This window comes from Haematobia irritans, chromosome 3, assembly GCF_050003625.1.
Source record: "Haematobia irritans isolate KBUSLIRL chromosome 3, ASM5000362v1, whole genome shotgun sequence".
Lineage (NCBI taxonomy): Eukaryota > Metazoa > Arthropoda > Insecta > Diptera > Muscidae > Haematobia > Haematobia irritans.
In genome coordinates, this window is record NC_134399.1 from 231,441,146 (window position 1) to 231,464,910 (window position 23,765).

General features: G+C 34.3%; 1 long non-coding RNA gene across 1 annotated transcript; it reads left to right on the forward strand.

Moving 5' to 3' along the window:
• The first annotated feature begins 711 nt into the window (after positions 1 to 711).
• Positions 712 to 4,819, forward strand: LOC142228145 (uncharacterized). Its single transcript, XR_012720079.1, has 3 exons — positions 712 to 1,459; positions 1,667 to 1,769; positions 4,603 to 4,819. It is a non-coding gene; the product is annotated as an uncharacterized LOC142228145 (long non-coding RNA).
• Positions 4,820 to 23,765: the final 18,946 nt, after the last annotated feature.

Consider the following 23,765-nt stretch of genomic DNA (forward strand, 5'->3'; position numbering starts at 1 on the left):
TGATTGATTTAGTTTAGTCAATTTAATTAAAAAAATAGTAATTGATATTAAAACTATTCTTTCATAAATTAATATCTTAATAATGCTGCGAAAAAGCGTCGCCAAAAAAGTAGTGAAAATGTTCTTTTTGGGTCTAGAAGTGGTGCAACATTGGCGGAGAAGCAGTGAATGTAATATGAACTTGTCATAGGACAAATGTCCACCGTTTCAACAGCCGTTGCAATGAATTTGCATCACTTCTTAAGGTGAGATCCGAATTCAGTGTTTTGAATGTGAATTAAAAAATTTTGTGATATTTTCTCAAATAAATAATTTGTATATTTTTTTATGATTTTTAATGCATTCTGACGCTTGTTTGAAACGTTTTTCCTCGAATAATTTCCAAAATTATCAATTTTTCTATAATGGATTTAGCAGTTTTGTGAAAATTTGAATAATTTGTACCAATTTATTTATTCTTACTCTTTTTTTTAAACTATTTGAAAAAAAAGTTGTGCCTTTAGAACAACTCACAAGTGGAAAAGTGTGGAACTACTTTTAGTTGCTTTATTATAAATTAATTGTCGAGTTATTTTGATGTCTAATTTTTTATTAAATTTTATGAAATAAAACATTAATTGAACCTATAAGTTCAGTCTATAAATGTTTAGCTAGGGGGGCTATAGCCCCCCCTAGGAAAACTGTCTAGCTACGCTAATGCAAATAGTGTGATCAAAATTCACTTGTATTTGACATTAATAGTTTTCATTTTTCCGGAAAATGGAATGGTACTGTGTCAAATATTCTATATATATCGCATTTGCAATCCTCATTACTGTATTTTTCAAATATGTGAATTCACAAAGTGATTTCAGGGACCTTAAGTGTAAATCTGAAGTAAGCCCAGTCGCCTCTAAGGCATCCGTAAAGAATACAAGTGCTTATCTCTTTCGAGCTAAATATTAATTAATACGGTTTTATTCATTGAAACTATTTTATAATCTACTTCTCTGATATATGACAATATCTGTATTATGATGAGGTTCTGCTGGGAGTAAGCTTTTAAAGTTGTTCCTTTGTGCCTTTTGCTGGGTGAATAAAAAATTAAAATTAAATACGATTTTTATTAAGTCAATTACAAAAAGAATTGGTTCAATGGAAAAATGCCTAAAATATCCAACATCTATGATAATAGAATTCACAACCCATCAATTACTTTATTCAATTGGACCAAGTGTAGAAGTTATTGAAGTTATTACACTACGTAATTGCTCAACACATGATAACCAAACAACATATATTGTTGACGTTACTAGGCAACGAAACAAAAATAAATAAGTACACTAACATAAACAGAATCTAATGTTATTGTCATATTGGTCTTTAAAGAACACGGATCTCTAATCAAAAGTACGACCGAAAATATTCTTCGCGCTCTTTCGAAAATTTTTATTAAAAACCATTTGTAGTGTTGCGGTAGGTAAGTATCTTTGTTCTAAACAACGTTTACTTTAGATATACATATGTGCGGGAGAGAAATTTCAGTCACGTAATCGCACGAAGTAAAATTTTTGTCCACGAACGTAGACATTTTTTCCTGATCGTGATTTTGAAGAAATTTTACTCAAGCGCATTCACAAACAATTTTGTTTTTCAATCATGCTAACGCACCACATATTTTTTTCAGTCTCTCGCAAATGAAGGAACAATTTACATTAACGACAACAAATATTTGATGACTATCAGAATTACATGGCTTAGTGTACGGTTCACGGTCGTCCGAACAAAAGGTAAAAATCGTATAAATACAGTCGAAGCTCGGTTTAACGAACGATATATTGTCAGGCCCTTTCGTCACAATGGACTGAATAGTCTAAGTGAGCCTGAAATTTAATCGGGCTGCCACTTTAACCTAACAGGCCCTTTCGTTATTTAGAAAAATTCGTTAAATCGAACGGGAATATTAAATGTTAAATTTTATTGAAAATCGTAGTTTTTTTACCAGATGAGTAAAAATTCATAATCATTTGAAAAAATTAAAGCACAGAGACACTTTAAAAATAATACTTAAAATAATCCTGATGAACTTGATATATCTACGTTAGGTTAGATTGAAGAGAGGATCCAAGATTCGCTGTCGTATGCCTATACACACCCATGTCATAATTTGTGTACTCTAACTTCTTAGACGAATTGCCTAATTTGTTTCCAGTGCCCGGTTTCAAGAATGGCCAGGCATAGGTAGTGTTCATAGTAACATCTTCCAAAAACGTCTTACATACACCACTACTCCGCTGCTCCTGTCGGCATAGATGTACTCTCAACGCTAGATTGCCGTTTCGACCGGGCACCAAAAAAGTTTTTCAGCGGTAGTTTATCCCTCTCACTAATGATGTTGATATTCCTGTGTATTTCATAGTTTATCTTCAGCTATAAGCTAAATATAGAATCGGGTAGCACTCATTATTAAGAGAAAAATTCACCACTTGTCCAACTGGCAATCCTACGGAATATTGCCACTAACGGACCTATTACAGGACTAGTACTAGTACTAGTGCTCGAGTTTGTCGTAGTTTTTAAATTTTCATATAATTTATTGATTTCTATACTCTCTTTATTTTCAAATTTTATTTGATCTAGACATTTACCTATGGTCCAACATAGCCCAAAAGTTTTTCTTTCTGATGCAATTTGGATGATCAAAATTATACCTGTACCTAAGGGTTTGTGCCAGACTGTTTCATGAGGACCTGTCTAGTCCTAAAGGGTGATACGGTCAAAATTTGGTCAAGGGAAAACGCGTGTAAATCGGGGAAATCGTTTATTTAAAAAATCAAATTAAATTTCTTTTTCAAGTTCAATTAGTATAAAATTCAGGAAAAATATTCAGTTAGGCTTTCACTTTTCCAAATCCGAATTGCCGGGCCTCACGCTTGACACCTGCCATCAGATTTTGTACAGCCACCTTGTCCACCTTCTTCGCCGCAGTAAGCCAGTTTGCCTTGAACTGCTGCTCGACCTTAGCAGTTTTTTTGGTCTTCCTTAGGTTCCGCTTGACAATAGCCCAGTATTTCTCAATTGGGCGGAGCTCTGTCATGTTGGGAAGGTTCTTGTCCTTGGGAACCACCTGCACGTTGTTGGCGGCGTACCACTCCATGGCCTTTTAACCGTAATGGCAAGATGCCAAATCCGGCCAAAACAGTACGGAACAACCGTGTTTCTTCAGGAAAGGCAGCAGACGTTTATTCAAACACTCTCTCACGTAAATTTCTTGGTTGGCAGTCCCGGAAGCTATGAAAATGCTGCTTTTCAAGCCACAGGTACAGATGGCTTGCCAAACCAGATATTTCTTTGCGAACTTTGACAGTTTTATGTGCTTGAAAATATCTGCTACCTATCCCCTTCATTTTGCCGTATAAAACTCCTGTCCCGGAAGCTGCTTGTAGTCGGCTTTGACGTAGGTTTCGTCGTCCATTACCACGCAGTCAAACTTCGTCAGCATCGTCGTGTACAGCCTCCGGGATCGCGCTTTGGCCGTCGTATTTTGTTTATCATCGCGATTTGCAGTCACTACCTTCTTGTAAGTCGATAGTCCGGCTCGTTTTTTGGCTCGATGCACGGTTGTAGACGATACACCCAGCTTATTTGCGGCATCTCGGAGAGAGAGGTTAGGGTTTCGCTTGAAACTACCGGCAACTCTCTTTGTCGTCTCAGCGGCTTCCGGTTTTCGATTTCCCCCCGATCCAGACTTCCTGGCTGTCGACAAAGGTTCCCAAAACAATTTAATTACATTTGTAACGGTTGATTTGGCAACTTTTAGCGATTTTACTTTGCGTGCGTGCGAGTAGCTCGGATTTTCGCGATGCGCGAGCAAAATTTTGATACGCTACTCTTCTTGCTTGGATGGCATTTTGAAAACTGAAGAGTGAATTCCAAAATCAAAATAGGAGCAACATTCTACACACACACACCTTCAAAATGAGGGTTGTTCAGGTTTTTTAAATGCAAAATTGAAAGAAATACGTCAAGTTTATATTGATCAAATTTTGACCGTATCACCCTTTACTAAGTTCTCCCAGGTCATGTAGTTTGGAATGAGTCCAATCCGTGGCCTGCAGTGTAAATTTATCCCCGTCAATGACAAACCCGTGTTGAAGTGACCGGTCCCTTCCATACGTTTCGGCCAGAACTGGGACTGGTCTATTCATACCAGGGAGAAGTCCTGTACCGGTTCTGTTGTAGATCCATTTCCCGTAGCGAAGCTGCGCCACTCTATCTAACCTAACTTTACCAGTTACCCGGCCATTGAATATGTGTTTTCCAACATTTTAATGGAATCTAAATATCTTGGGAATGTCGTACTTTGTGGACATTTCCTATGGACTTAAGCCATTCTCACAATCGTCAAATATTGCTGATTTTTTGTTGTTTATTTTCTTAAGATTAAAAGCCTTTTCGTTAAATCGAACGTAAATTTTGTTCAATTGTTCGTTATTTAGAATACTCATTGATAAGAATTTTGACGTTCGTTAAATTGGATTTTCGCTAAATGGGATATTCGTTAAACAGAACTTCGACTATATATAAATTCGAGTATTTATTTCTAAATATTTTATATTACAGTAAATAAAGTTGAGGCGATTAAACAAATGATGCCAAATGAGTATTGGACGAGGTTGTGCAAATCCCCCGTGTTTTCCAGTCTCCATTATATCACATATGTGTGGCTGAGAGATTCTGTAAAATCCTCTTTTCGACTTTACTCGTATTATATAAGATTCTTTATTCAGATATTATTTCTAGTAAAAAGCATAAACACATTTTCTGGGTGTATTTATTCATATAAAAATCAATATTCTACGCGCTTAACTCAATTGTTATAGTAATTGGTTTACTGAAATATATTATATATATTGTATATATATATTGTATATATATATTGTTCCCGGCTACAAAATTTAATAAACATTTTACTCAGTTCAATTACTACCATAATTAAAAACATCATGTATTTTAAAAACTAATGTATTTGGATTGATTACAGTATCATTTAAATGTCATGACAAATTCCAATTAATTTTCTACTCAATACAAATATCCAATTATTTAAAATTAATTTTACGACGACTTTACAATTTTGGTACTTGGATTCATGATTTTTGTAATAAGCTGAAAATCAAATATAAAAATAATTGAAATCACAATTTTTGTATTTGCTTCAAATATTCACTTTTTTCAGTGTAAATTGGTACTGCAATTTCCATTTTACATCTAAATTGTTACATAGCCATAAAGGAGTAGTTTTGTAAAAAGAAAAATCATTTCAATGTTCTTAGCTGATCCAAGTAATACCTGCAGTCGACTGCATTAAACCTAATGCCGACATGTTGTATGTATCCTGGCTTTAACGAGCGGGACAAACATTGTTTTAAAAAAAACTTTGTCAGTCAAATTTGTACATTTTCATAGTCCATCTTTAGCACTTTGGAGACAGGCCAAAGATGTAAGACAAGAGAAACAACTAAATCGCCAAACTGCTTTTTTACGCTAATTGTTTTCCAGAATTTAATGCAAACTCGGTACATTCTTGTTTTTGTCCCGGCAAGGTTATGTGAGCGTCCAGTAATATGTATTCCTTATTTTGGTGTTTTATTGAACCATTAAAACGCATTTTAACAACTCTGACCAGAACTACACAATGGCCGAAAACAAAACAGCTTTCCATACGGCGGTGCAGGAAGCAGATGGACTAGAATAAGAATTTGAGGATAAAAAAGGAAAACAACCAACGGGCTTAAGTCCCAAGGAGAAGAATTTTAAATAAAAACAAAAAACGGTAAAAATGTTTGCCACCTTCCCCTCTGCCATTCTGGTGCATCCTTGGCCAAAGGGAATAGAGACGTAGGAACATTGCACAACAAAGTTGTAAAATTGTTTCTTCGAGCAACTATTTGCGTTATAAACCTCGAGCATGACGCGTATAGATGAGTCGATGAAATTTCACTGGAGGCCATAAAGAAGCAGTGCCCCAATGTCTGCCTCGCTCCCTTCCGCCACCGGCAACATGCATGAGGAAATTTGTAACCAACATCGGTCGAAGATGTTCTCGAATATTGAGTTATGTGCGTTATTTTGCGCGTTTGCTGGAGCAATATAAAGGTAATAACAAGCAATGTTATTACAAGCGACATCAGCGTCAACCAACATCGCCACTGTCATCCCCCAGGGTCCCAAGGGGTTGACAGAGTTTGGATGGCCCCTCATCTTAAGCTCCCATTCCGATACACGATTCGCTGCTGATGAGGAAAACCAAAGCTGAACATAGTTTATGATTTTTAGGTTACTGCTTGAGTGCTAAAGGTTGCTGGTGGGGCCATGAATTTGCCATTTTTACAATCTCGAACACACATTTGTACCAAACACACACCCACACTTACACGGATTTATTTGTATTGTGTTTTTTCCATGGATTTTCAGTTTTTATTTCATTTTTTTTGTTGTTCATCATCCTTTGCGCATAATTTTTAACCAAGAAATAATAACGCTTAAACTTTTTAGTGTTGTCATTAAAAGTGTGCTAGAGCGGTGCAGGGGTGGTCGCAAGGGCTGTGGCACGTATGTGTATCGATGCCGTTCATTGTACTTTTTTCTGTGAGACTTGCGGTATCCTTAAACCGTCTAAAATGTTAGCAAAGTGCTCTGTGTTTGTTTTATTTAGTGATGCCTTCCGGTTTGTTGATATTGATGCTGAGGCTGAATGCTGATGCTCCTTTTCTTAGTGCTGTTATTGTTGTTGTTGTCGTCGTTGTGGTTGTTGCTTAACATTTTAATGTAAGTCTTACTATGTAGGAGTAGGAGTTTGGAATGACTATAACTACATGCAGTTGCTGCTCGACTGGGGCACAGGGTCTATAAATTTCGATATTTCTTTTTTATTTTTAAGACTTCTTTAAGTTGAAATTACGGAAATTAAAAATGTAACGCGTTTAACAACTTTCTTAGCCGACAACAAACAAAAGAAACAGGTTAGGTAACTCTGTGCTAGGCAGAGCGGTATCGCAATTCTTCTTCTCTCAATACTGGGAGGGGTTTATACATTAAAAAAATATGAACCCTCTATTTCACTAAAGCCAATTCAACTTTATTTTAATTCATGGAATTACTATGTTTGGAGAAAGCTTATTTTTCTCTAATAATATTTAGCGTACGTCAGTTAAATAAACTAAAAAACGGGGAAAAAATATGCACAAATGAATAAAAAATATTTACTAAATTCGTACTTCTCAGAAAATAGTTCGTTATTCTTTAAATTTCTAAATTTTACTACAAATACGCCCATCTTGAACTTCGTATGGCATTAAAGGGTCAAAATTTGGTCAAGGGAAAACGCGTGTAAATCGGTGAAATCGTTTATTTAAAAAATCAAATTAAATTTCTTTTTCAAGTTCAAGTAGTAAAAAATTCAGTTTCCAAATCCGAATTGCCGGGCCTCACGCTTGACACCTGCCATCAGATTTTGTACACCCACCTTGTCCACCTTCTTCGCCGCAGAAAGCCAGTTTGCCTTGAACTGCTGCTCGTCCTTAGCAGTTTTTTGGTCTTCTTTAGGTTCAGCTTGACAATAGCCCAGTATTTCTCAATTGGGCGGAGCTCTGGCGTGTTGGGAGGGTTCTTGTCCTTGGGAACCACCTGCATGTTGTTGGCGGCGTACCACTCCATGGCCTTTTTACCGTAATGGCAAGAAGCCAAATCCGGCCAAAACAGTAAGGAACAACCGTGTTTCTTCAGGAAAGGCAGCAGACGTTTATTCAAACACTCTTTCACGTAAATTTCTTGGTGGACAGTCCCGGAAGCTATGAAAATGCTGCTTTTCAAGCCACAGGTGCAGATATTTCTTTGCGAACTTTGATATTTCTTTCGCTTGAAACTACCGGCAACTCTCTTTGTCGTCTCAGCGGCTTCCGGTTTTCGATTTCCCCCCGATCCAGACTTCCTGGCTGTCGACAAACGTACCTATTGTTGTTTAATTCTCGTCAATGTAATACAAATTCTATTCATCTGCAGATGGATTTCTTATGGTGCGTAACCAAACGCGGAGTACTCCCTCTCTCTCAAATGTTTTGCTTATAAAGAAAATTCTTTAGTATAAAAAGTTAAATTTATTTGTCTAAAATTTCGTTCCTCAGTACAGTCTTCTTTCAGTGTAGTTAAAAATAATAAAGTCAGGAAATTTTCGTACTATGGAAATCTCAAAAACTTTAATACAATTTAGTTACATTTTTTAACGAAGTAGTTCATTTCTCCGATAACGCCGTTTTTCTGGGCATATTGAAAACCAAATTTTGTACTGTGACTACAACCAACATAATAGTGTTGCATTTTATAATACGCATAACAGTTTATACGTTGGAGAAATTTCGTTCAAACTTTAAGATCAAAAAACAAATTGTTACAACAATTTTTGTATTTTTGCCACAAAAAAAAAAAACATACATGTCCAATTTTGAGGTTTAATACAACATTATAGAATGAGGTCACATTTTCAGTTAAGCCTTTAGAAATAAAATAAATAGGATCACGACACACTTTCAACTAAGACTCTTAATTTTTTAAAGTTTGCTATAATTCATGTGATCATTTGAAGCTAGTCTATTAGAAGATATCCTTAGCCGTATGCATTTTGGAGAAATATGATAATTAAATTGTGATAACGAAAAGTGTAGTTTGTCAGTTGAAACGACCAAATATCCACGTATACCGCTTTAAGTTGTGTATTTCCACAATTGGAAGTTTATTTTTACAAATATTGAATTGATTAGGCCTTCTGATGAAATATACTTCCCAAATAGACCCTGCGGCTTTCAAAATTAAATATTCATAACTAACATTCAGTCGCATGTACTAAAAGTCGATTTTCAAAACATAAAAGTTTCAATTAATATTATGGCTCTATACGCCTTTATGATCAAGAAACAATCTCCATTCGATAAAACTACACGCAAAGAAAAAAAAAACGTTTGGAAAACGTGTACCGAAAACGTTTTTCTTTTGTTAGAGTTTTTTGAATTGCTTCGAAAATTTTAAACTTTTATCACCAAAAAACTTCGTTTGTTACAAAATTATTATTTTTTCAATAAACAAGTTATTTTTGAAACAACAACACTGTCCATTTCGTTTATATCAAACACTGTTCTTTTCTGACTTTAGGTCTTTAATAAGACACATTTTACAGTTCAAATCTCCCGAACATATCTCGAATATGTGTAAAAAAAAACGTTGGTTGAAGCAGGGATCGAACCCACGACCCTTGGCATGCAAGTCGGACGTAGCAACCACTGCTCCACGGTGCCAAACTAAATGTTTTTTTCTGTTAAATAAACTTTGTTTATTCGTTTCGTGGGCGCCGCAAGCTATGCTATACAAATATAACTTATATGGATATTTATATATTGATGACCATAACAGGTACATAGCTCAGTGGTTAGTGTGTTGGCTTACAAAGTGCATGGTCCGCGGTTCGATTCTCCGTCCTGGCGAAAGGTAAAAAAATTTTAAAAATTTATAAAATCGTATAATTTCTTCTACATTGTTGGTATTACAGGAAAAGGTATTAAGAACTAATAAAAAACCTTGTGGATGTGAGAAAGATGTGAGGGAAAATGCAATTAGCAAGAAAACAATGTTTTTTTTTTAGTTTGTCTTTATGAAATTGTTTTTACATCCTGGAAAAGAATAAACGTTTATCACAAGTATATACTTTTCTTTCACAAGTATATACTTTTCTTTCAAATACACTTCCTTACAGCGAAAAGCAAATGAGAAACGAACTTTGTTTGTCTAAAATTTCGTTTGGGAGGAAAGAATTATTTTTTTGCGTGTACAAAACAAAGTTGACCTATACAAAAAATAAATTCATCTGTAGAGGAAATTTCTAAAAATGTTGATCTATATTTAAAAGGTATAAAATTCGCTGCTCACTTAGCAATATCCAGTTCAAAGTACAATATTCCATGTAGTCCAAAGTAATTCCTAAAACTGACAAGGCGATAACCTTTTCAATGAAGTCGATACTTCCACAAGTATTATGGCCAATATATCCTCTCCCTCCCTCTACACCCAGAAAAAAGTGCCTTCGAAACTAAAGGAAAAAATTTTCATCAATATAGTTTATCCATTTTTTTTCCATTAAGGTAAATTTTTGTGAAAAATAATAAAATTTACTCGTTTCAGTAAAAAAATCCTAAACTGTAAGCAGTTAGGAATAGTTCATTAACTAGAATAAGGCATGGAATTTTACTCATACTATTTTCTTCGCTGGGTATAAGAATTTACTACTGAAAAAAACATTTTATTCACCGATAACAAAGCATTCGTAAAAATAAACAAAAACCGAACTAAAACCAAGTTTCTTAAAAATTAGTAAAATTTCTTATAAAATGATAATTGCGACTTCCTTTATAATAGAAAGTTTTTCATACATACGAACAACACTTGGCATAGAAAAATATTTTAGTTCATTCGTACTAAGAAGTATGCAATCCTTTCAAAACTTAAGGAAACACACTTGTTAGAATATAGGAAATTTTCCTAAATTTCTATTGTCTACCTGTAATCGATACCTGGCATCGTAATCGATGTGTTAGCGCGTGGGTGTAATCGATATATTTGCGCGTCGGTTGTTTTTTTAGTTGGAATCGCGTTGTTTCGGAGAGATTGTTAAAAAATAATATGGTAAAATAATATAATAAATAATAAATAAAATATATAAAATATTTGTTATTTTAAATTAGTGAGAAAAATTTTCTTTTTTTAAATAAATCTATCAATGTTCGTGATAGTATATAAAGAAAGAAAACTCCAGAAGAATAACAACCCTTTCATTTGTCTTCATTTTGGAATCTTCAATTATCAGGTAATATTCAGTGACGCTAACCTTTTGCAACAAAAATGTTTTATGATTTTTTATATTTGTAGGTATTGAAATTGTAAAAGGAGGACAAAATCGTTAGGCAGCAACTTATTAAAAGTGAAAAGTACAAGAAGAAGAAAAAGTGCATTTTACAGTTGATAATATCACACGGAAATTGGAAATAGTGGAATAATAAACTAATATTTCAAAGAGATTCGATGCTGTTGATTCTTAATAAATATATTCAATATATTAATAAAACATGTCTTTTGTTGAAGACAAAATTGCTTATAGAAATAAATAAAATTGTATTTAAAAACGAAGGTAAGCAGTTCTAATTATGAAGTAAAAGTTTTACCACAAATGTGTAAGATTTGTCGAAATGAATGAAAAAATTTCAATAAAATCATTCCATATATGAATTCAAATTAGTTAATTTTTTTCATTCTGTAGTATAGTGGTATATAACTATAGGAAAATGTTAACTAATATATGGAATGCATTATTCCTAATTTCTACTAAAATCACATCGTTCAAACAAATAAAAATGTCTTTGGCGCTATACGAAGTTCAACTTTCTTCGCAATGAGTTCATTTTAACTTAAAGAAGGGGTCATTTTTTTCTGGGTGTAAAATGCACTGTAGACGCTACTGGTTTTACTATCGTGGCCTTTAGTCAATACAACGATCACAAGTGAATCCTCGTATCGTATGTCATGGTGAAGAGAATGATTCGATGCTTCGCTATGGCTTTTCTTCCTGGATGTGCCATAAAAGCTGAGTTACAGCGAGAACTTATTGCGGTACTGAGCATTTTTTAATATCATGGGCGTTTTAACTTCTACTTGTGCTCACTTTTCGTTCCGTTTCGTTCACATGGAATCGTAAAGTTTAGAAACTTTGTAATGGCAGCAGTTACTCGTATCTGAAATCCACAAAACAAGGCTTCTTCCTTCCTTGCTTGTTTTCCTACACAGAGTCATAACTAGAGCAGGCTTTATAATCCTGCCATGTTACATTCATCTGCAATGGTCATAATCAGCACTTTTTAATGGCGCTTACATGAGCAGCCGCCATACGCCGCCAGCGCTACCTACCACCACCGTGTTAACGTCTTCGTCACATCCATCACCCTCATCACCCTATGAAGGTGGAAGAGTGCTCCTCGAATATTTGAACTTTTCCTAAAGCCATTACTTTGTGTATTTTCTTATTCTTATTGCTCTCCATAATGTTTATTTTATATTTGAACATATTTTTTATTTGCGTTTTTCATGACTCCCAGTCCAGGAGGCACGAGCAACAGCAGCCGCATCGCCCAAGTGAAAGCAAAGTGCATTGCTTCCATCTACCCCCTCCGCAACACGGATGTTCCGGTGGATGATTGGATAATCTCGAGGCTCATAAACTTAAAAAAAAAAACAATAATAATAAAAACGATTTGCTTTCTACGCAAAATATTTCTAAATTCGATTAATAGGAAAATGCCAAACTTTCCATTCTGTCCAAAATTAATGGCTAATCAAGTTCATCATCTTTGGCTGGGTATCCATCCATTCATACTTCATCCATGCGTCCATCCATCATGGCCCAGTCAGAGACATAAATAAATAATTCATTTTGAGGGCCTGTAAATATATGTTCATTATTGCATACACTGCCAACCACTTACAAATGGCTGATGGTTGGGTTAAGATAACAATAATGGAAATACTCGGATATAATAATGAAACGACACGGAAAACGAGAATCAATATATCATCAGTTTTAACACATTTTTTTTACTAAATATAATTGTTTTTGGTTTTAAATATTTGAATAATACATCCTAAATATTTATTTAATCACTAATTTTAATTTATTTAAATTCATTATTTTAATTCATTCTCAATAAGTATACAATATTCAAATTAAGTAAATCATAATAAGACATAACAATAAATGTTGTGTGGTTGAATAAAAATTATACATTTTCTGAGATTAAAGGAAACAGAAATTGAAAACGTCGCGCGAATTTTCCAATTTCTGTTTCTCGCATGCTAAATAAAAAAACTAAAAAAATATTTTGTTTTGCGTGCATCAAATTATATAGTCTTTCATTTCTTTGCAGTTTCATTATATTGGAGTATAATTAATTTAAATAAGATATCATTTTATTCTCTTAATGCCAAACGACTCCTGGCTGATTGGTAAGAAGTTGAAATTGTTATGAACTATAATGAAGAAATAATGAATTTAATTCATAATTATCTTATTATTGTTTTTACGAAATAAGTCCCCAAAATATTGAGGATATATTTCACTTTTTCATTATGGGGAGTTATTTCATGGGGGCTTATTTCATGGAGTCCGCAGAAAATTAGCAAACTGTTTTTTGCGAAAAATGAACTAATTTGTACTGCAGTTAATATGATGTTAAAATAACTATTATTTACTCACACTTTTTGAATTTTGAATTGTACGAAAAACTTCTTTTACAGGAGTTTGCATTAAACTTGTTTGTATGGTCATTGAAATGTATACCTACACATAGTTAATAAAATATTTCAGACATATTTTGGATAGGTTAGGTTAGGTGGCAACCCGATATATCAGGCTCACTTGGACTATTCAGTCCATTGTGATAACACATTGGTGAACTTCTCTCTTATCACTGAGTGCTGCCCGATTCCATGTTAAGCTCAATGATAAGGGACCTCCTTTTTATAGCCGAGTCCGAACGGCGGTCCACATTGCAGTGAAACCACTTAGAGAAGCTTTGAAACCCTCAGAAATGTCACAAGCATTACTGAGGTGGGATAATCCACCGCTGAAAAACTTTTTGGTGTTCGGTCGAAGCAGGAATCATACTCACGACCTTGTGTATACAAGGCGGGCGTGCTAACCATTGCACCATGGTGGCTCCCATATTTAGGTGGCAGCTCGTTAGGCTCACTTAGACTATTCAGTCCATTTTTGTATCACAGGTGGTGAACTTCACCCTGATGATTGAATGCTGCCCGATTCTATCCCCACTATTCTGGTTTACGAATTCGCAAAACGCCAAATGTGGGATTGTCAATAACATCTGAACAATTCCATCTTCATCCAAAAAATTTCTTATCCATAATTTCCATATGCATAATTTGAAATTTATACACACTGTTCTGTGTATAAATTTCATATTATTTATATATCTTTGTGGTTCGGAAAATAGAGGTTGAGGAAAATTTTGCGTTTTGCGAATTCGTAGACCGGAACATGGGGATATATTTATCTCGATGACAAGGGACCTTCTTTTGTTTAGTCGAGTCCATAAGGCATTTCATATTACGGTGAAACCACGTAGAGGAGCTTTGGGTCACTAAGAAATGTCACCAGGATTACCAGAAGAAGATAATCCACCCATGAAAAAGTTTTTTGGTGTTCGGTCGAAACTGGAATGGAACCCATGGCCCTTAGTATGTGTGGCGGGCATATTAAGGGTTGCACAACCTACTTGGAATGAAAAAAAATTATTTGAGCTGAGTAAAATTGCTTAAAAAATAAAAATAATATGTACTTGAATCTAGTTGTTGTTTTTTGTAATACCTGCGCTAAAAAAAAATATAGTTGGATCCAATGATTTTGACTTTCCTGCAAAGATATTGGTATTGATATTGGGAGTCTCTAAATTAAGAATAAATTCTTATAATCTGAGAGAAGTGAAAAACAATGACTACAATGGTTTTGAAAGCATAATACGTACACTGAAAAAAATATTGACCTAATATGGAAGATTATGCAACTTAAATTTTAGGACTCCAAATTTACGCAATGCTAAGGACAAAATTCTTTAAAACAATGACATTTTAATTAGAATAAAGTTTATAATCCTTGCTTCGAAACATTTTTTTCATTAAATTTAGGACACAAATCTTGAAATTTTGCGTCTCTCTGCTGAAGTTGTAGATCTTTGAAATAAGACAAAGTTTCCTTAAAATAAAGAAAAACATTTTTAAGTTAACGAAATCGTCTTTAACTCAACTGACATATTGAATTTTTAAATTTAAGATAAAAACGCTTCAAATATAGGCTAAGACTTATTTTAAGGATTTGCATCTTTGGTTTAAAGTTTGTTTAGCATTAAGACAACTGTTTTTACTTTGGCATAATTTGGATTTTGTAATTGGAATTTGTTTGTACATAAATATCTTTATTAATATATCGCAAAAGGAAAATAAAAACTCGATGAATGAGATCTGTATCCAATTTTAATTTTATTGATCCTAGATTTAAAGGCAGGAAGGTCCGTAAAAAATGTCTTTATTTTAAAGAAGTCGCATCTTTGGCTCGGAATCAATACCAAAATCCTTAAGGGAAGGTCAAAATATTTGGATCCAAGTAAACTTTTTTTTGAGTGTATTGTAAAATTTTCATTTTATTATTGTTTTGCTTGTTTTCCATTTGAATGTATTTGCCATGATTCGAAATGCCAACTGTGATCTTATTTAAGTGTACTGCAGTGTTTAGTATTCACATAGTTGTAAAGTGTATTGTTAGATGGCCTGTTTTACTCTTAGCTTCTGATATATCCTTGCTGTCCGAGGAACTCCTGCAACCAACTCATACACACACATACGCACGCATGCTGGCACCGGGACACTAGCAAAACGGCAGGCAGTAGCAACAAAATTTATTGTTGCAGTTTTTTAAGTATTTTGATTTCATTTTTACGCCACAACATAAACTGTTTAGATGGGTTTTCTTTCGTTTCGTTTGTATTCACATTCGCATTTATTATGTACGAGCATTTCTTATTTTTATTTTTAATCGTCAATTTTACTTGGGATGTTTTAGGTAAGCCGTAAAAAGTTTTTACTACACAATTTACTACGGCTCTGAAGGCGTTATTACTCTGGTATTAGTGTATTGAATAACCCAGAATGCGAACTCACAAACACACACACACAACTGATACTAATATCAGCATATACAACAGGAGGGTTTGTCAGCGGTAAGGGTTGTAAACAATCCCATTGCAAGACATGAAGGATTTATTCTATGCAAAGGAGATATAATCATCCCCCCAAATGAATAGAAAGGAAGAATTTTTCTCTTTAGCAATTCCAAAATCGACAAAGATTACGATCATCATTCTATACCAATGACAATTTCGATTTTTATATTCTCTAACAAAGTTATCTAGATTTCAATAGGCGAAATCTCAACTTCAACAAAAGTTCCCAAAAATATTCTCGGGGACGACTATATAGAAGCGATACTTGTATAGCTGAAAAAAAACATATACTATACTATAATTTGGATTTTTCAACGGACATTTATTTTTACGTTAATAGCTTTGTAAATATATCACAAAAAACTACAATTCGATTAGATATGTACCCTAATGTAAGTTTTATGGAGCCTAGATTTAAAGATTCATAAATATTTTTTAATACTGCAACACTTCAATAAAAAGTAAGAAAAGTCTAAAGTCGGCGGGGCAGACGGCCCGCGCCACTTTGTAGATCTACATTTTCGACACCATCTCAAATCCTTCTAACCAACTGGTACATATATAAACAATTATGTTCCCATATACATACGAGTATATTTAAAGCGGGCCCGATCTGGACAAAATTTGGCAGACTTCTACTAGACAATGTTAGTAAAAAAATATTAGAAATATTTAAATCTAAAGCACTTTTTTCACATCTTCGCTAAAGTGATTTATCAGATGATAGATAAGTATAATAAATATAGGAAAATTTGAGTCATTTTTACACATTTTCGACTTAGCAGTGGTGGTTTTATAAGGAAACGTCGGAACACTCAAAAAGAAAAAGCATGCCCCGTTCCAAAGATTTTGTCTTTACTTTAACAATCTTGGTATTTATTCCGAGCCAAAGAAGCGGAGAATACTAGTAAGGATACTTTTAAGCCACAATTCTCGTTTAAATTTGGGTTTTGTGTACTTGCTTCTAGGAAGCAAATTTTAATTTTTCGTTTTTTCAGCTTTTTTTCTTCATATGATATCAAAGTTCTTTCAAACGAGTTAACGATAACTTTATTTTCTAAACTCAGACTTGACTTCAAGTAGAAATTATGCTATCTTTCAAGTAAAAAACGTCTTTAAAATAAAGTGTTGGAAATCATGTCCTACTTTTGAACGATTTTTTGCTTTGTAGTCAAGATGCAAAAAGACAACAAATTTAAAGACAATTTCATTAAATTTAAAGAATTTTTATGAATTATTAAAGACAAGTTGATCTTCACCCAAAAAATTTTTTTTTCATGTTATGATATCCATTTTTAAGCCAAATCACTTAATTATAAGGACAATACGAAAAGTTTATCGACTTTTGGACAAGGAAAAAACTTTGTATTAGAGAAATGCGTCTTGTACGCTAAGCAAAATTTGCATTTGTATTTTAAGGACATGAAATCTTTGGCCTCACGACTGATTTTAACCAAATTTGGCAAACATAACAGATTGGCTGATAAGTCCCCGGTCTAACAAAGAAAAAACACATTTTTTTGTCAAAATTCGTTTTTATTATTCAACATAGTTCCCTTCAAGAGCGATACAACGATTATAACGACCTTCCAATTTTTTGATACCATTTTGGTAGTACTCCTTCGGTTTTGCCTCAAAATATGCCTCAGTTTCGGCGATCACATCTTCATTGCAGTCAAATTTTTTCGCTGCGAGCATCCTTTTGAGGTCTGAGAACAAGAAAAAGTCGCTGGGGGCCAGATCTGGGAATACGGTGGGTGGGGAAGCAATTCGAGGCCCAATTCATGCATTTTTGCCATCGTTCTCAATGATTTGTGGTACGGTGCGTTGTCTTGGTGGAACAACACTTTTTATACCCTCCATCATAGGATGGGGGTATATTAACTTTGTCATTCCGTTTGTAACACATCGAAATATTGCTCTAAGACCCCATAAAGTATATATATTCTGGGTCGTGGTGAAATTCTGAGTCGATCTAAGCATGTCCGTCCGTCCGTCCGTCTGTTGAAATCACGCTAACTTCCGAACGAAACAAGCTGTCGACTTGAAACTTGGCACAAGTAGTTCTTATCGATGTAGGTCGGATGGTATTGAAAATGGGCCATATCGGTCCACTTTTACGTATAGCCCCCATATAAAGGGACCCTCAGATTTGGCTTGTGGAGCCTCTAACAGAAGCATATTTCATCCGATCCGGCTGAAATTTGGTATATGGCGTTGGTATATGGTCTCTAACAACCATGCAAAAATTGGTCTACATCGGTCCATAATTATATATAGCCCCCATATAAACCGATCCCCAGATATGGCTTGTGGAGCCTCTAAGAGAAGCATATTTCATCCGATCCGGCTGAAATTTGGTACATGGTGTTGGTAGATGGTCTCCAACAATCATGCAAAAATTGGTCCACATCGGTCCTTAATTATATATAGCCTCCATATAAACCGATCCCCAGATTTGGCTTGTGGAGCCTCTAAGAGAAGTATATTTCATCCGATACGGCTGAAATTTGGTACATGGTGTTGGTAGATGGTCTCTAACAATCATGCAAAAATTGGTCTACATCGGTCCATAATTATATATAGCCCCCATATAAACCGATCCCCAGATTTGGCTTGTGGAGCCTCTAAGAGAAGCATATTTCATCCGATCCGGCTGAAATTTGGTACATGGTGTTGGTAGATGGTCTCCAACAATCATGCAAAAATTGGTCCACATCGGTCCTTAATTATATATAGCCTCCATATAAACCGATCCCCAGATTTGGCTTGTGGAGCCTCTAAGAGAAGTATATTTCATCCGATACGGCTGAAATTTGGTACATGGCGTTGGTATATGGTCTCTAACAACCATGCAAAAATTGGTCTACATCGGTCCATAATTATATATAGCCCCCATATAAACCGATCCCCAGATTTGGCTTGTGGAGCCTCTAAGAGAAGCATATTTCATCCGATCCGGCTGAAATTTGGTACATGGTGTTGGTAGATGGTCTCCAACAATCATGCAAAAATTGGTCCACATCGGTCCTAAATTATATATAGCCCCCATATAAACCGATCCCAGATTTGGCTTGCGGAGCCTCAAAGAGAAGCAAATTTCATCCGATCCGGCTAAAATTTGGTACATGATGTTGATATATGGTCTCTAACAACCGTGCAAAAATTGGTCCACATCGGTACATAATTATATATAGACCCCATATAAACCGATCTCCAGATTTGGCTTGCGAAGCCTCACGCACAGAAAAACCATGTTTGGACATGGTTGCCGCATCCATTTTATGCTTATCTAGAGCATGTAATTGCCGCGAAAACCATGTATTTTGTCTTTGTAAAAATAGTTTTCGAGCGGAGAAAAATGTATGGTGGCAATAAGCATTTGAATGGTTCTCAAATACCGCAAACATGTTCTATCATTTAAATGATTTAATTTGAGACCATTAAATGGTGGGGAAAATCATGTACCTGACCATTCAATTTTTTTTACTTTTTTACAGGGAAAAAAGTATTTTTATAGGTTAACTATAGACATGTCTAGAACCATTACATGGCCATAAAGACCATTTACATTTTTTTCGTGACCATTTAATTTTTTAACTTGTTTGCAGCGAAAAGAATTTTATAAAAACATTGAGCAGGTACACACGATTTTCATTTTGCGCGTCAGTCGTGTGTTTATTGTTTCTTGAAATGGACGGAGAATACGGATTTACTGTGTTTTGTGTTAATTTATTTATTCAGAAGTGGCACGTGGTTTTATGTGAACACAAAAAGGAAAGTGTAATTGAAAAAATGTACCTGTTTTTGTTCTGCATTTTGCCATATGGTATAATTTATTTTTATTTGCAGTTACATGATGCCTGCATTTTTAAATTTGGTGGGCACGAAGTAAATATGGAATGATTACTTATTGTTGAAATTGAAGCAAAATAGAGTGTGTAAAAATATGTGATGGTTGCTTGCACGACATTATAAATACAAATAAACAATGAATTAGTTTATAAATAAATAAAAACAAACAAATAAAGTTAATTTTGTGTTTTCTTTTCTCAAGTGGCGTCCTTTTTTCGACGATGAAAAAAGTTTTTTCATAAAGATCAAAACATTTTAGGTTGTGACCATGTTCTTTTAACTAAGAGAAAAACATTTTTAATGAATACCATAACATTTTAAATCGTGACCATTGTCTTTTCATTCAAACAAAATTCTTTTTATCAATATAATAACATTTTAGATGAGGACAATTACATTTTTCTTAGAACCATGTTCACTGAGCCAACATGGTTGTGGGTGAAAATGTTACATAGTCGCCGCAAAAATAGCTCCTATCATATTATTTTGCTCTTCGAATATGATTGTGACAATCATGTTCTTCTCTGCGTGCTCAAAGAGAAGCAAATTGCATCCGATCCGGCTGAAATTTGGTACATGGTATTGGTATATGGTCTCTAACAACTGTGCAAAAATTATTCCACATCGGTCCATAATTATATATAGAGCCCATATAAACCGATCCCCAGATTTGGCTTGCGAAGTCTCCAAGAGAAGCAAATTTCATCCAATCCGGTTGTAATTTTGAACATGGTGTTAGTATATGATCTTTAACAACCGTGCCAGAACTGGTCCATATCGGTCCATAAATATATATAGCCCCATATAGATTTGACCTCCGGAGCCTTTTGGAGGAGCAAAATTCATCCGATCCGGTTCAAATTAGGAACGTGGTGTTAGTATATGGTCGCTAACAACTATACAACAGTTGGTCCAATCACACAAAAATTGGTCCATATCGGTTCATAATCATGGTTGCCACTAGAGCCAAAAATAATCTACCAAGATTTTATAGAAAATTTTGTCAAAATTTTTATTTCTATAGAAAATTTTATTTCTATAGAAAATTTTCTTAACATTTTATTTCTGTAGAAAATGTTGTCAAAATTTTATGTCTACTTTGTCAAACTGAATTATATACGTATTGGATCGATCTTTTTTGATTTAATATATACCACGTATGGACTTACATACAATTTAGAAGATGGTGTTAGGAGGTTTTAAGATACCTTGCCATCGGCAAGCGTTACCGCAACTTAAGTAATTCGATTGTGGATGGCAGTGTTTAGAAGAAGTTTCTACGCAATCCATGATGGAGGGTACATAAGCTTCGGCCTGGCCGAACTTACGGCCGTATATATTTGTTTTTTCTTCATATGGGACCATTTTGCCGCGATTTCGACCTTCAAACTCTCCAAGTCACTGTTGATGGGTTTTCCCTTCTCAAGATAATCGATAAAAATTATTTCATGCGCATCCCAAAAACAGAGGCCATTACTTTGCCGGCGGACTTTTGAGTCTTTCCACGCTTCGGATACGGTTCACCGGTCGCTGTCCACTCAGCCGACTGTCTATTGGACTCAGGAGTGTAGTGATGGAGCCATGTTTCATCCATTGTCACATATCAACGGAAAAACTCGGGTATATTACGAGTTAACAGCTGCAAACACCGCTCAGATTCATCAACACGTTGTTGTTTTTGGTCAAATGTGAGCTCGCGCGGCACCTATTTTGCACAGAGCTTCCGCATATCCAAATATTGATGAATGATATGACAAACACGTTCCTTTGATATCTTTAAGGCCTCTGCTATCTCGATCAACTTCATTTTACGGTCATTCAAAATCGGTCAATCATTCAAAACCACCTCTTTCGGGCGTCCACTGCGTTCACCGTCCTCCTTACTCATTTCACCACACTTGAATTTTGCATACCAATCAATTATTGTTGATTTCACTGGGGCAGAGTCCGGAAACTCATTATCAAGCCAAGTTTTTGCTTCCACCGTATTTATTCCCTTCAGAAAACAGTATTTTATCAAAACACCAAATTCCTTTTTTCTCCATTTTTTCACAATAACCGAAGTTGCTTCACAAAAGACGCTCTATCTCACAAACTATCGGAGTTAAATTTTTGTCTCTGTGGTTATATAGTGTAAATTGGTCGAAAGATATATATATATGGGAACTTTATCTAAATCGGAAAAGATTTTAACCAAACTTGGAACGCATAATTACAACGTTAATTTTACTTCTTGTGCAAAATTTCACATAAATCGGATTACTACTTTGACCTCTGTGGTCATATGGGTGAAAATCGGGTGAAAGATATATATGGAAGCTATATCTATATCTGAACCGATTTCAACCAAAATTGGAATACACAGAAAAAAATGTCCGTAGTTAAACTAAATCCAAATTTAACTTATTTTTATTGCAAAAAATTATTTGTTTGTAGTTCAATTTTATTATTTTTTGCGAAACTTTCCACAGTCCAATGAAATTTTCGTTTTTTAAGTATGTCTCAAACATTTTATGAACTAAACACGAGTATAAAGTTCAATGACCCTACACATAAGTTCATTTTTAACTAAAGCAAATGAAAATTTTCGTACGATTCCCAAAAATAGTAAGAATGAACTACTGTATGGTTAAAATGGTCATGATTTGGCGCTAATGATTTTCTTATTTACTTTTACTTAATTTTTTCTTCAATGAGAGGGAGTAATTTCGAGAACAACAGTTAAAAAGTACAACATGGTACTAAATTTTCCTGGTTTTAACAACACTTCGTGGAAATCTCAAAACATGGGGTACAAAACAGTTCAATTTTCGCGCAAGGTAGTTCATTCTTCCAGTAAAACAGTTTACTTTTTTGTGGTGTATATAGTTACAATGTTAATTCTATTCCCATATTGAAAAAAACTGTGAACTCACCAGGAAGAAAACTTTTGGTTAATTTTAGAAAATTTTTAATATTTTTAGAAAATTTGAACTAAACACTATTACAAACGCTGCCATCACTCCGGTATCACATAAATAAGTGAATATTTTTCGCCAAATTCAAGAAAATTTATTAGACATAATTAATATGTTTCACTTGTTAAAGAAAATTTTGTAGTTTGAAGGAAAAAATTGGAATTCAAAATACCAAGAATGTCTTTAGTGACATAGGAAGTTCATGATAGACGCATTTGGAGTAAAACTTACAAATTTAAAGAAATAATGAACTATTTGGTGAGAAATACGAATTTAGTAAATCTTTATGATTATTTTGTGTATAATTTGTTCTGGTTTTTTTAGTTAATTTAACTAACGTACGCAAAAAATTTTTAGAGTAAAGGAAACTTTCTCCAAACATAATAATTCTATGAACTAAAACAAAGATAAATTGGCTTTAGTGAAATAGAGAGTTCAAATTTGTTTGAGTGCAGTGCAAACTTTTAAGTAAACCGGAATTAAATTTTTGTCTCTGTGGCCATATCGAAAGATATATATGGGAGCTATATGTAAATCTGAACCGATTACTTCCAAAATCAATAGGGTTATATTCTGACCTAACAGAAATACTTGTGCCAAATTTGAAGTCGATTGGACTCAAAATGTGACCTAGACTTTGATCACAAAAATGAGTTCAGAGACACAGGCGGACGGACGGACTTGTCTAGATCGACTCAGGGGCTTTAGTGCACTGAAAAAAACAGTGAACCCTTTTCCATTGCAAAATAAACTAAACTGTAGTAATATTGACCATGATTTAGCCCTTAAGATTTTTTTCAACTTGTCTAGTTTATAATTTTCTTAAATTTTAGTTCATCTATAACATTGTAGTTTAGTTCATTTTTACAACACCATAAGATTTATATACCCCTACCAAGTTAAAAAGTCAGTATTATTTTGGTTTACTTGCTTATTTTGTAGGAAACCCGATAATAAAAATTGGTTAACAGTCTCTTTAAAATGTCGACGACTAAACTATTTTTAAATCAATCATTCCACAGTTCAGAGAAATTATATAATTAAAGGAACAACAAACCGTTTTACTATTATGAAATTTTTCATTCAT